Source organism: Aegilops tauschii, chromosome 6, assembly GCF_002575655.3.
Source record: "Aegilops tauschii subsp. strangulata cultivar AL8/78 chromosome 6, Aet v6.0, whole genome shotgun sequence".
In the NCBI taxonomy this organism is placed as follows: Eukaryota; Viridiplantae; Streptophyta; class Magnoliopsida; order Poales; family Poaceae; genus Aegilops; species Aegilops tauschii.
This window is the reverse complement of record NC_053040.3, coordinates 54,707,853-54,723,223: the sequence shown is the minus strand read 5'-3', so window position 1 is coordinate 54,723,223 and position 15,371 is coordinate 54,707,853.

Sequence of the window (15,371 nt, the reverse complement as noted above, 5' to 3'; positions counted from 1 at the left end):
GAATATGCAAATGTTTGTATGTTGATATGCAAAGAATATGTCAATTTTTTCATAGAATTTTATGAATTTTTTCTGTTGTAATTTTGTTCATAGAATTTTGTCGATATACGTACCCCCCTCCCCGATAACTTTTAGTAAGTACTACTTAGAAAGTGTTTAATAGAATTAGTTAGAAAAATAATAGAACTAGTTAAACTAGCTAGTTTATTTTTAGGAAGTACTACTTTATTCTATTTATAGTAAGGAAATTAATAGAAGTAGTTTGTTTTTTTAGTTAAAGCAATAATTCCTGCATCGACGTCGACGATGCCTATCCCGCATCCTCGTCGTCGAGTCGGCGGAGGAGGCCGGCTTGATCAGAGGAGCCAGCCCGTCGTTGACCCGATCCTTGTTTGGTGGCGGTCGCGTGGGCCTATGACGGTGCCGAGGCTTCCGGACACCGCGGAGGTGGTACGTCACCGTGTCAGCGAGGAGGACCAGCACGTCCGTCGCTACATGGTTGCGTTGGAGGGCAGGTTCGACAATACCTGGCAGGTTCTTTAGGGATCTCACTGGAGCTATGATCCTGTGATGGTTCCTTCCCTTTGGGTGTCCACCGCCCGCGCCGATACCCATCGGGCGCTACGGTTCTAGCTGTACTAGCGATGCTATATGTATGATAGTATTCGAGGTGTATTAGTGATAATATTCGACGATGTACAGACGCATGGAGATGATGTAGTTTTGCTTATAATTGAATGCATCCTAATTTGAATACTACTTTATTTTGCGATTTGATTTTGCTTATTGAATGCTCAAATTGGAAAACTACTCCTACTTTGAATGCTAAAATTGGAGAGCACTATGCAAGGCATATGTATAGGATTAGTTGATAGCTTATAGGGTTTTTGTTTTTGCAGAAATCTAGGAGCCCCGGGCCCCTCCATCATCCCCGCTGTCGTCCCCGTCACCGACCCCCTCCGACATCGTGGTGAGACCAGCCAAATCCTCTTTTAGAAAGATAATTAAACGATATTTCGGGTTGACTTTAAGTCTGTCGAGTCTCTACCATATATGAGAGGACGAAGAATCCCAACTGTTGTCATGGGGGTAGCTTCTCCTCCGTTCCCGTGTGCTAGAAAATTTGGTGTAATGCACTCGGGAACGAAAGGAGGAGCTACCATCACCGACGGTCGCAAATGTCAGAGAGGAATCAGTGAGGGAGAGTTCCACCATATATATATGACAGGACGAAGAATCCCGACTGTTGTCGTGGGGATCGCTTCTCCTTCGTTCCCGTGTGCTAGACATTTTGGTGTAATGCACTCGGGGACAAATGGAGGAGCGACCATCACCAACGGTCGAATGTATACACCACGTGAGCTGAGAGTTTTCAAGAAAAGACTCGACAAACCGATAGTCAACCCGTGATGAATAATAATGATCTAATTTAGTTTTTGTAGTACAAATCTTTAATTGTACAAGTTTAATCTTTGAATTATGAACGTAGGAAATGTCATCATCGGACGACGAAAGTCTCCCGGGGGAGTGCGGGTGGTGCCACGACGATCGAGGTTTGTGCGACAGGCCTCACCTGGCGATGATCGGTGCTTCAGCATTAAGCTTGAGGAGACCTTCGATGTTGAAACGGTACGCAACGGTGACAAGTGTTTTTTTTGTAATTAAGCATGACTTGAACTATTTCAACGTGTAATTTTCATCTTTTACAATTAGAGTATAGCTTATGCCATGCCATGCAAGACGCTATGTCTTGGAGAGGATGGATTTTGAAGACCATGAAAATTTTGAAACGAAGAAAATTCACCTAAGGACCCATCATGATGTGGATTTTGAAGTAAATCTGTATAATGCTGAGAGTGTAACCCATTTTGGTTGCAAAAATTGGGAAGCATTTTGCAAGATGTATGGTTTTGATGAGGGTATGCTTGTCACCATGGATCTTGGTGATCCTGAAATCGAGCAAGACAATATGGACATTTGGGTCCTTGTTGATACGCCTCCAGTTCTACTGCTATGTGAGTTTCTCAATCATAGTTATTAGCTAATTTATATTGTTTATTTCAAAATAGTTGAAAACTTATTTCCATTGACAGCTTATTTTGATTGTTCAAACAATGTGCGGAACATGGTAGACAAAACCCACTACACCGATGGCTCCGAATTAACTTACCAGGAGAAAAATCATCTGGTCGGATTTTGTACCGATATTGAGAATTACAATATCTACAATCAAACTCCTCAAAATTATGGTCAATACGTTCCACTAGTGCACGTGTTGAACTACGGTAACTACCATGGAGATACCCAGGTAAGATGTTTTACTATTACGACATCCGTGCATATTTTGCATACTTCTAAAACTAGTACATCATTGCTAACTATGAATTTATTACTATGTTTTTCAACAGAGAATCCCAGAGGATTGTGTGCCTCATTTGATGTATCAGAATGGCAACCTTCGTGTTTTGAACATATATGCAGGTCATCCTACGAATCTCAACTGTGCATACCGGATTTCTCAAAGAAGTGGAGACATGCTAATCAATAAATGGAAAAAATGTATGGACAGTCATAAGGAGGTTCTTGGAAGCAAAAGGAAGTGAAGCGCAAGAATTGGAGACAGGATGCACTAGTAGAAAAAGGGTCATCTGTCCTGGTTGGTAAGGGCCTTTTGTCCCGGTTGTTGAACCGGGACTAAAGGGTCGTTACTAATGCCCTAGCCCTTTAGTCCCGGTTCTTACATGAACCGGGACAGATGGGCCTCCACGTGGCCGGTGCGGCGAGCCCAGGAAGGAGGGCCTTTGGTCCCGGTTGGTGGCACTAACCGGGACCAAGAGGCATCCACGCGTCAGCATTTCAGGGGCTGGGGTTTTTGTTTTTTTTGAAAGGGGGGGGGGTTGGGGGTTTTGGGTGGTCAATTTAGGTGTTTCATATATTGTGTTAGCTAGCTAATTAATAGAGAGAAGTGTCCTCTCTTATCTCCGTGCTTGGTCGACGCTACGTACTATATACGTATAGAGAGGACTAGACACGCTAACTAGTAAGCAAATGAAGGAAACAGAAGATCGTCATGAACATATATATGCATATAGAGAGAAGTGATATCGACCACCTCTCCTTCTCCGAGAGATTGGTCGAATAACAAGTTCTCGTATATCTATCCGACACTACCGGCTACATATATACAATAATTATCTCTTACAATATAATCTCCTAATTATATATGAACACAGGGTCCACATAGTATTCTCCGTTTTCAGCGATCACGTGGTCAAGGAAGAATGCCGCCAATTCCTCTTGAATTGCTCGCATACGATCTGGTGGTAGGAGTTCATCCCGCATCCGAAAGATCTAACTTGAAGAAGGGGTCAATATATATATATATATATATATATATATATATGAATAAATGAAATTCAACACAAATGATGGTAATAAAATAAAATTGTGAATATTATTACTTACGCACTTCATATTGTTCGTCAGAGTAGCCCCGCTCACAGGTCGTGTGGCGGATGGATTCGCAAACGTAGTATCCACAGAAATCATTCCCTTGTTCCTGCCACAACCACTTTACAAGAAATAGAGGTCAATCAAACTGATAAGGGAGCATGCTAAATGGTATTGATGAAACTAGCGCTTGAATCACTAGGAGATGCGCGGAACATGCTACTATAGTACTTACTTTTGGGTATCTAAATTGCAGCTTCTTCGGTAGTCCCGGAGCTTTTTTGGTGAATTTTCTCCAAACCCTGCCAGACAAAGAAAACAATTACTTGATATCAGGAAATGAACAAAGTTGCTGATATGGTGGATAATGATCGATTTAACTTACTTCTCGAGCATTTGAGTCATGTCCGCATAGTCCTAGGGATCTTTTCGTCTCGAGTCTAAGACGGTTACTAGTCCCTGCTCAAGCTTAATCTCTAGGAGAATATAGTGGAAGCTGCGCACGCATGCATAAGTCAACAATTACATTACTATAACCTGGACTAATAAGGGAAACCGAATATGCACAAGACAGTAACACTCACTTGAAGTTGTAAGGAAAGAGTATTATATCTTTGTTTTCATTTATTACCAACGATCGTAGCAAGTTGGCCTCGGTCTTTTCGGCATGATATTTAACCTCAGTTGCATCTATGAGATTTGTGTTAATGAATCCAATATCACCGATTTGTCTTTTCTTCAATTCGGCGATCTTCAATCTGCATAATATAGTGAGGATAATTATAAATACATGCAATGAAAGAGCTGACCTATACAGAGAGACTTAATGACAGAAGTAGTACTACTTATAGACAGTAGCAAGTGATCGTTGATTTATCGAGGGCCTTTTGATTGAAAAACTGGAAGAACTCCTCAAATGGAACATTCAACAGTTCAATTCCAACGAGGTCATGCTCCTCTTTAAGTCTCAGCGTCAAAGTATTCCTCCCCCCAGACTCTCTGCAGGTTTTCATGTACCAATCATGTAATCTTTGCATCATCGTTGTTAGAGATCTTTCATCTTTGACGAGAGGCTTACCGTACTCGTATCTGTGTTCCTCCACCTCCAAGAAATCATAATGTACATCGTTGGGCAGGTAATCTCCAAGATTGCTATAACCGGGCACCATCCTCGGATCATTAGCGACGATGTCGCTAGACACCTTGAGCGGGGGCACGATTGGTTCGCTTGTTCGCCGAGCTGGCCAATTTTTTCCCAGCTCGTTGTTCTTTTAACCTTTGATCACTGATAGTACTTCCCGACCGCTCCGCTTCGACAAATGTCTTTGCAATAATGCGCTCGTAGTTGCCTTTTGGCGGAGACTTTGGTGGTTTTGTCAGGGCAGCCAGAGTGCACTTCGCTTTCACCGGATCTACCTTCTCCTCCGGAGGTGGATGTTTCTTTGCTTTCACCCCTTCAAAGAAGTTCTTCACTTCGGCTCGCACGATCTTCGTGGTTTCCTCCTCGGTTCTCTCGTATGGTAACTTCTCTGGAGTCTTCAGAGAAGGACCGAATCTGTATTGCCTCCCGCCTCTGGCTGTACTGCTAGACGCCCGCAGAGCAGACGGAGCGGCTGCGGCTGTCTTCTTTCCTTGCTTACGAGGCGGAGGAGCAGGACTACGACGCACCGGAGTAGCCGGAGCGGTGGCGGGTCTCTTCTACCCTTGCTGACGAGGCGGAGAAGGAGGAGTCTGGCTGCTCGGGCGCGCCGGCGCAGGCGGAGAAGGAGGCAGAGTGCCGCCACGCGCCAGAGAAGGAGGCTGAGTGCCCTGATCACTCGCCGAAGGAGGAGGCGGAGGAGGAGGCGGAGTGCCCTTACTCGCCGGAGGAGGAGGAGGAGGCGGAGGCGTCCAGTTCGGAAGGTTGATGAGCTCCTTCCGGCATAGGCACGGAGTCTTCAGAGCAGAACCCAGCCGAGTCTCCCCTTCACCGGCAGGGTGGTCAAGCTGCAGGTCCTCAAATCCCTCCGTTATTTCGTCCACCGTCACCCTAGCATATCCTTCTGGAATCGGACGACAGTGAAAAGTTGCGCCGGGTTCAGGAGGTCGAACAGAGCCGACAGCCGCCTTGACTTTGAAGTTCTGCCATTGCGTCATAAGGTGGCAATGTTGATACTCTGTGATAGCATCCACGGGGTAGCTAGCAGGAGCCGTCAAGACATGCTCCAGCTGAAGCAGCTCGGTGGAAGCCACGCTGCTTCTCCGCTGAGATGGCGGGGTAGCTTCGGGAGTAGTTTTGGCAGGTCGCTTGCTCCGAGCTACGTCTCGTTCCTCTAGCGCTTGAACCCTTTCGTCGTAGCTTCTGAATTTGGGTCTGCTCCACTTTTTTCCTCCTCTCCTGGCATTTGTAACCGCCTGCGTCCGGAAAACCAGCCTTCCACGGAACGGAGCCTGGCATGCATTGTGTCCGTCCAGGGTGCTCAGGATTCCCGAGGGCCATTGTGAGCTCGTCGTTCTCTCTGTCTGGAACGAACGTCCCTTGCTGCGGTGCATTGATATAGTGCTAAATCCTCTTGACTGGTATTCTCATTTGCTCGTCCGTCCAAATGCACTTCCCTGATACAGGGTTCAAGGTTCCGCCAGCCCCGAAGAACCAAGTCTGGCAACGGTCTGGCCAGTTCATTGTCTCTGGTTCGATCCCTTTATCAAGCAGATCATTCTCAGCCTTGGCCCACATAGGCCTGGCTTTGAGGTAGCCACCTGACCCCGTGCGATGGTGAAGCTTCTTCTTCGCAACATTTTTCTTGTTTGTCGCTGACATCTTCTTACTCTTTTCCGATGTCTTGTGGGCCACAAATGCGGGCCAATGATCTCTGATCTTCTCATATTTGCCGATGAATTCTGGTGTCTCTTCTTTGTTGACAAACGTTTTGAGCTCATTCTTCCACCTCCTGAATAGGTCTGCCATCTTCTTAAGAGCATGAGACTTGATTAATTGCTCTTTAACTGGCTTCTCCTGATCCTCCTCTGGCGGTAGGGTGAAATTTGCCTTCAGCTCAGTCCAAAGATCATCTTTCTGCATATCATTGACATAAGACACCTCAGGGTCTTCCTTCTTAGCCTTATACCATTGGTGGATGCTGATCGGGATCTTGTCCCTAACAAGAACCCCGCACTGAGCAGAAAATGCTTCCTTTGTCCGGATGGGTTCAATCGGTTGGCCGTCGCGCGCGATTGCTGTGATCTCAAACCTTTCATCTGAGCGCACCTTTTTCTTCGGGCCTCGTCTCTTTACCGAAGGTGTGCTCAATCCGGAGGGCTAGAAAAAAAGAAGAAAGACGAGAGTTAATTAATATGTGTACATACCAAAACAATGAATGCATCAATTAGCTAGTCAACACAGACTTAACTAATATATTTACCTGGCCGGATCTGTTCGGTCATCGGAACCGTCACCACGGGCTCCTTCTTGCACCAGCATTGGGTCACCGGAGCCATCATAATCATGTCTTTCCTCCTCCACTCTTCGATCACCGTAGCCTGCTTCTTCACCCTGTTCTTCCAGACCATGATTGTCGTTAAGATACGACAAGACATCACCTCTGGCTAAGATTATGTCCCCCAACACCTCTTCTGCTTCCTCGTCTCGTCCGTGCTCCATTGTTTCTGCAAATATTACAACATGGCAATTATTACACAAACATGACAGCAGGTGGATATATTTGTGCAAACGTAGACCTAGCTTATTTCGGCTTTGGGGTGGCCTCGACAACGCTTCAAGGGTAGGGGCGCGGCGTGAGGGGGTAGGAGACCGACATCATTTTTTTCTAGGGTTTGGGTGTCCTCGAGAGTTTTGGTCGAGCGAGAGGGCCGGGGGGTGCTCCCGTGGTATAAGTTATCACGGTTGAAGTTATCCAGGAGGGGGTTATATCGACAAAAACTGGATGCACTTCGTGTATGAAACGGACAATGGTATCATACTCGTCTGTTACAAAGTTGGCATGGTATCATCATAATAGTTGCGGGAGAAAGTCTTCACTTTTTCTTCGCTTGTGTCATTTGCTTATTGCGCCGTAACCATGGATAATCTTCATCGTTTATCAGGATGCTTGGGTAAGCCTTGACTTTGAAGGGAGGAATTTCATGAAACTTTTCATAATCTTCAGACATGTCTGTCTTGCCCTCCACTCCCACGATGACCCTTTTTCCTGAAAGAACTATGTGGCGCTTTGGCTCATCGTATGATGTATTCGCTTCCTTATCTTTTCTTTTTCTCGGTTTGGTAGACATGTCCTTCACATAGATAACCTGTGCCACATGATTGGCTAGGACGAACGGTTCGTCAGTGTACCCAAGATTTTTCAGATCCACTGTTATCATTCCATACTGTGGGTCTACCTCTACACTGACTCCTAACAGATTGACCCATTTGCACTTAAACAAAGGGACCTTAAAATCATGTCCATAGTCAAGTTCCCATATGTCCACTATGTAACCATAATATGTGTCCTTTCCCCTCTCGGTTGCTGCATCAAAGCGGACACCGCTGTTTTGGTTGGTGCCCTTTTGATCTTGGGCGATCGTGTAAAATGTATTCCCAGTTATCTCGTATCCTTTGTAAGTCAATACAGTCGAAGATGGTCCCCTGGACAACGAGTACCGCTCATCACAAACAGTGCTGTCACCTCTGAGACGTGTTTCCAACCAACTGCTGAAAGTCCTGATGTGTTCACATGTAATCCAGTCATCGCACTGCTCCGGGTGTTTGGAGCGCAGACTATTCTTGTGTTCATCGACATACGGGGTCACCAAGGTAGAGTTCTGTAGAAATGTGTAGTGTGCTTGAGACCAAAAATATCCGTCCCTGCATATTATTGAGTCCCCTCCAAGCGTGCCTTTTCCAGTCAGTCTCCCCTCATACCGTGATTTAGGGAGACCTATCTTCTTAAGGCCAGGAATGAAGTCAACACAAAACCCAATGACATCCTCTGTTTGATGGCCCATGGAGATGCTTCCTTCTGGCCTAGCACGGTTACGGACATATTTCTTTAGGACTCCCGTGAACCTCTCAAAGGGGTACATATTTTGTAGAAATACTGGGCCCAGAATGACAATCTCGTCAACTAGATGAACTAGGACGTGCGTGATGCTACTGAAGAAGGATGGTGGGAGCACGAGCTCGAAACTGACAAGACATTGCACCACATCACTCTTTAGCCTTGGTATGATTTCTGTATCGATCACCTTCTGAGAGATTGCATTGAGGAATGCACATAGCTTCACAATGGCTAAGCAGACGTTTTCCGGTAGAAGCCCCCTCAATGAAACCGGAAGCAGTTGCGTCATAATCACGTGGCAGTCATGAGACTTTAGGTTCTGCAACTTTTTCTCTGGCATATTTATTATTCCCTTTATATTCGACGAGAAGCCAGTCGGGACCTTCATACTAAGCAGGCATTAAAAGAAGATTTCCTTCTCTTCTTTGGTAAGAGCGTAGCTGGCAGGACCTTCATACTGCTTTGGGGGCATGCCGTCTTTTTCGTCCAAACGTTGCAGGTCCTCCCGTGCCTCAGCTGTATCTTTTGTCTTCCCATACACGCCCAAGAAGCCTAATAGGTTCACGCAAAGGTTCTTCATCACGTGCATCACGTCGATTCAAGAGTGTACCTCTAGCTCTTTCCAGTAGGGTAGGTCCCAAAATATAGATTTCTTCTTCCACATGGGTGCGCGTCCCTCAGCGTCATTCAGAACAGCTAGTCCGCCGGGACCCTTTCCAAATATTACGTGTAAATGAGAGACCATAGCAAGTACGTGATCACCGGTACGCATGGCGCGCTTCTTCCGGTGATCTGCCTCGCCTTTGAAATGCTTGCCTTTCTTTCGACATTGATGGTTGGTCGGGAGAAATCAACGATGGCCCAGGTACACATTCTTCCTGCATCTGTCCAGGTATATACTTTCGGTGTCAGCTAAACAGTGCGTGCATGCGTGGTATCCCTTGTTTGTCTGTCCTGAAAGGTTACTGAGAGCGGGCCAATCATTGATGGTCACGAACAGCAACGCCTTTAGGTCAAATTCTTCCCCCATGAGCTGTATCTTTTGTCTTCCCATACACGCCCAAGAAGCCTAGCAGGTTCACGCAAAGGTTCTTCGTCACGTGCATCACGTTAATCGAAGAGCGGACCTCTAGGTCTTTCCAGTAGGGTAGGTCCCAAAATATAGATTTCTTCTTCCACATGGGTGCGTGTCCCTCAGCGTCATTCGGAACAGCTACTCCGTCGGGACCCTTTCTAATGATTACGTGTAAATCATTGACCATAGCAAATACGTGATCACCGGTACGCATGGCGGGCTTCTTCCGGTGGTCTGCCATGCCTTTGAAATGCTTGCCTTTCTTTCGACATTGATGGTTGGTCGGAAGAAATCGACGATGGCCCAGGTACACATTCTTCCTGCATTTGTCCAGGTATATACTTTCGGTGTCGGCTAAACAGTGCGTGCATGCGTGGTATCCCTTTTTGTCCTTCCTGAAAGGTTACTCAGAGTGGGCCAATCGTTGATGGTTACAAACAGCATCGCGTGTAGGTTAAATTCCTCCTGTTTGTGCTCATCCCACATACGTACACCGTTTCCATTCCACAACTGTAAAAGTTCTTCAACTAATGGCCTTAGGTACACATCAATGTCGTTGCCGGGTTGCTTAGGGCCTTGGATGAGAACTGGCATCATAATGAACTTCCGCTTCATGCACATCCAAGGAGGAAGGTTATACATACATAGAGTCACGGGCCAGGTGCTGTGATTGCTGCTCTGCTCCCCGAAAGGATTAATGCCATCCGCGCTTAAACCAAACCATACGTTCCTTGGGTCACCTGCAAACTCAGCCCAGTACTTTCTCTCGATTTTTCTCCACTGCCACCCGTCAGCGGGTGCTCTCAACTTCCCGTCTTTCTTACGGTCCTCACTGTGCCATCGCACCAACTTGGCATGCTCTTCATTTCTGAACAGAGGTTTCAACCGTGATATTATAGGAGCATACCAAATCACCTTCGCAGGAACCCTCTTCCTGGGGGGCTCGCCGTCAACATCACCAGGGTCATCTCGTCTGATCTTATACCGCAATGCACCACATACCGGGCATGCGTTCAGATCCTTGTACGCACCGTAGTAGAGGATGCAGTCATTAGGGCATGCATGTATCTTTTTGCACCTCCAATCCTAGAGGGCATACGACCTTCTTTGTTGCGTATGTACTGTCGGGCAATTCGTTATCCTTTGGAAGCTTCTTCTTCAATATTTTCAGTAGCTTCTCAAATCCTTTGTCAGGCACAACATTCTCTGCCTTCCACTGCAGCAATTCCAGTATGGTAACGAGCTTTGTGTTGCCATCTTCGCAATTGGGGTACAACCCTTTTTTGTGATCCTCTAACAAGCGATCGAACTTCAGCTTCTCCTTTTGACTTTCGCATTGCGTCCTTGTATCGACAATTACCCGGCGGAGATCATCATCATTGGGCACATCGTCTGGTTCCTCTTGATCTTCAGTAGCTTCCCCCGTTGCAGCATCATTGGGAACATCGTCTGGTTCCTCTTGATCTTCAGCACCTTCCCCCGTTGCAGCATCGCCGTATTCAGGGGGCACATAGTTGTCATCGTCCTCTTCTTCTTCGCCGTCTTCCATCATAACCCCTATTTCTCCGTGCCTCGTCCAAACATTATAGTGTGGCATGAAACCCTTGTAAAGAAGGTGGGTGTGAAGGATTTTCCTGTCAGAGTAAGACTTCGTATTCCCACATTTAGGGCATGGACAACACATAAAACCATTCTGCTTGTTTGCCTCAGCCACTTCGAGAAAATCATGCACGCCCTTAATGTACTCGGAGGTGTGTCTGTCACCGTACATCCATTGTCGGTTCATCTGCGTGCATTATATATAATTAAGTGTGTCAAAAACCATTACCGAACATCATGAATAGATAATTAAGTGACCAAATTAATAGAAGTTCATCATCACATTAAAACCAAAGTACATACATAGTTCTTATCTAACAACATATAGCTCTCCAGAGCATCTAATTAATTAAACCATACATCTAAAGTAAGAATTTTTTCTTTCAGAAAGAAGATAAGAATAAGAGGCTCACGACGGTGGTGCCGGCGACGAGATCGGCGCGGGTGATCGACGGCGGTGAAGACGGGAATGGGACGTGATGGGCCGCTAAACCTAGACAAATCTTGAGGAAAATGGAGCTTTGAGGTCGAGCTTCGAGAGGAGAAAGCTTAACTAGTGTGGCTCGGGCATTTCATCGAACACCTCATGTGCATAGGAGGTGAGCTAGAGCACCACAAAGCCCTCCCCTCGCCGGCCAGAGAAAAATAGAGCACTGGAGTGCTCTGCTCGCGGGTGAGGGGTATATATAGGCACCTCATTACTCCCGGTTCGTGGCATGAACCGGGACTAAAGGGCAACCTGTGGTCCCGGTTCAAGCCACCAACCGGGACCAATGGTGGTGGGCCAGGAGGGAGGCCCATTGGTCCCGGTTCGTCGCACCAACCGGGACCAAAGGGGCCAGACGAACCGGGACCAATGCCCCCACGAGGCCCGGCAGGCCCCTGGCCTCACAAACCGGGACTAGTGCCCCCATGGGTCCCAGTTCTGGACTGAACCGGGACTAATGGGCTGACCTGGCCTGAACCAAAGCCCTCTTTTCTACTAGTGATCATCTCCATTCTCCATAATGGAGAGTCAGGGTCTATATTTTTTTATGCTATTTTACCTTAAAGAGGGTATTTAGGTCCTACCTAATACTGATGATCATGTGCTAAGAACAAAGTTAGGTTGGTTCGATGACTATCAGGATGATGATCGTATGACTTGTTATTAATAACGAGTAGAAGTTGTATGATGATGATTAGTAGGACTTGTTATTATGATGATGCATGATGCGAGCATGAAGAGTTATTATATATCTGTGGATGAAATGAACATGGATTGGATTGAAGTGAAGGCAACATGCATGTGGTGCATGTCGAAAGTAGTACAATCCAAACTTGATCAAGTTAGGATTAGTATTACTTTCGACATGCACCACATGTTGCCTCACTTCAATCTAAGTCATGTTTAGGCATAGCAGTAGCAGTAGCACGGAGATAAGAGAGGACACATCTCTCTATTAGCTACCTATACCAACCTAAATTAACCGCTAAAACCCGTAAACCACCTCCTTTCAAAAAAAACCCAGCCGCTGAAATGCTGACGCGTGGAAGCTTATTGGTCCCAGTTGGTGCTACCAACCGGGACCAAAGGCCCTCCTGCCTAGGCTCGCCGGAGCAGCCACGTGGAGGCCCATCTGTCCCGGTTTGTATAAGAACCGGGACTAAAGGCCTAGGGCATTAGTAACGACCCTTTAGTCCCGGTTCCCCAACTAGTATGTGTCACCATTAAGTGATGGGCCTTACGAACCGGGACAAATTGGCCTTTTTCTACTAGTAAGTGTCACCATTAAGAAAGCTCGACTTGTCATTAAGATGTTTTCCGACAAGTTCAAGGAGTTGACTACGATGAGACTTTCTCACTCGTAGCGATGCTAAGAGTCTGTTGGAATTTTATTAGCAGTTACTGCATTATTTATGAAATCTTAGAGATAGGATGTCAAAACATTATTTCCTCGACGATTTTCTTGAGGAAAGGTTGTATGTGATACAACCAGAAGGTTTCGTCAATCCTGAAAGATGCTAACAAGTACGCAAAGCTCCAGCAATCCTTCTAAGGACTGGAGTAAGCATCTCGGAGTTGGAATGTACGCGTTGATGAGATGATCAAAGATTTTGAGTTTATACAAAGTTTATGAGAAACTTGTATTTCCAAAGAAGTGAGTGGGAGCACTATAGAATTTTTGATGAGTATATGTTGTTAACATATTGTTTATCAGAAATGATGTAGAATTTCTGGAAAGCATACAGGGTTATTTGAAAAGTGTTTTTTAATGGAAAACCTGGATTAAGCTACTTGAACATTGAGCATTAAGATCTATAAGGATAGATAAAAAATGCTTAATAGTACTTTCAAATGAATACATACCGTGACAAGATTTTGAAGGAGTTCAAAATAGATCAGCAAAGAAGGAGTTCTTGGTTGTGTTACAAGGTGTGAGTGTTGAGTAAGACTCAAGACCTGACCACGGCAGAAGAGAGAGAAAGCACGAAGGTCGTCCCCTATGCTTTAGACGTAGGCTCTGCAGTATGCTATGCTGTGTACCGCACCTGAAGTGTGCCTTGCCATGAGTCAGTCCAGGTACAAGAGTGATCCAGGAATGGATCACATGACAGCGGTCGAACTTATCCTGAGTAACTAGTGGACTAAGGAATTTTCTCGATTATGGAGGTGGTAAAAGAGTTCGTCGTAAAGGGTTACTTCGATGCAAAATTTGACACTAATCTAGATGACTCTGAGTAGTAAACCGGATTCGTATAGTAGAGCAGTTATTTGGAATAGCTTCAAGTAGCGCGTGGTAGCTGCATCTACAAGATGACATAGAGATTTGTAAAGCACACACGGATCTGAAAGGTTCAGACCCGTTGACTAATAACCTCTCTCACAAGCGAGATATGAACAAACCCCATGGGTGATGGATTCATTACAATCACATAGTGATGTGAACTAGATTATTGACTCTAGTGCAAGTGGGAGACTGTTGGAAATATGACCTAGAGGCAATAATAAAATGGTTATTATTGTATTTCCTTGTTCATGATAATTGTCTATTGTTCATGCTATAATTGTATTAACTAGAAACCGTAATACATGTGTGAATACATAGACCACAACATGTCCCTAGTAAGCCTCTATTTGACTAGCTCGTTGATCAATAGATGGTTATGGTTTCCTGACCATGGACAATTGATATCATTGATAACGGGATCACATCATTAGGAGAATGATGTGATGGACAAGACCGAATCCTAAGCATAGCACAAGATCGTGTAGTTCGTTTTGCTAGAGCTTTTCTAATGTCAAGTATTGTTTCCTTAGACCATGAGATTGTGCAACTCCCAGATACCGTAGGAATGCTTTGGGTGTACCAAACGTCACAACGTAACTAGGTGGCTATAAAGGTGCACTACAGGTATCTCCAAAAGTGTCTGTGGGTTAGCCCGAATCGAGACTGGGATTTGTCACTCCGTATGACGGAGAGGTATCTCTGGGCCCACTCAGTAATGCATCATCATAATGAGCTCAGTGTGACTAAGGAGTTAGTCACGGGATCATGTGTTACAGAACGAGTAAAGAGACTTGCCGGTAACGAGATTGAACGAGGTATTGGGATACCGACGATCGAATCTCGGGCAAGTAACATACCGATAGACAAAGGGAATTGTATACGGGATTGATTGAATCCCCGACATTGTGGTTCATCCGATGAGATCATCGTGGAACATGTGGGAGCCAATATGGGTATCCAAATCCCGCTAATGGTTATTGGCCGGAGAGGTGTCTCGGTCATGTCTGCATGGTTCCTGAACCCGTAGGGTCTACACACTTAAGGTTCGGTGATGCTAGAGTTGTTATGGGAAATAGTATGTGGTTACCAAAGGTTGTTCGGGGTCCCGGATGAGATCCCGGACGTGACGAGGAACTCCGGAGTGGTCCGGAGGTGAAGATCGATATATTGGACGAAGGGTATTGGAGTCCGGAATTGTTCTGGGAGTACCGGGTGACGACCAGCGTGACCGAAAGGTGTTTCGGAGGCCGCGGCAAGCGTTGGGGGGCCTTATCGGCCAAGGGGAGGGCCCCCACCAGCCCACTAAGGGCTGTGCGCCCCTCCCAACCCCTCTCACGTAACCTGGAGAGGTGGGGGCGCCTACCCTAGGGCAGCCGCCCCTCCCGGCTTGGGGGCAAGTTTCCTAGGGGTGGGGGCACCCAAACCCATCTAGGGTTTCCC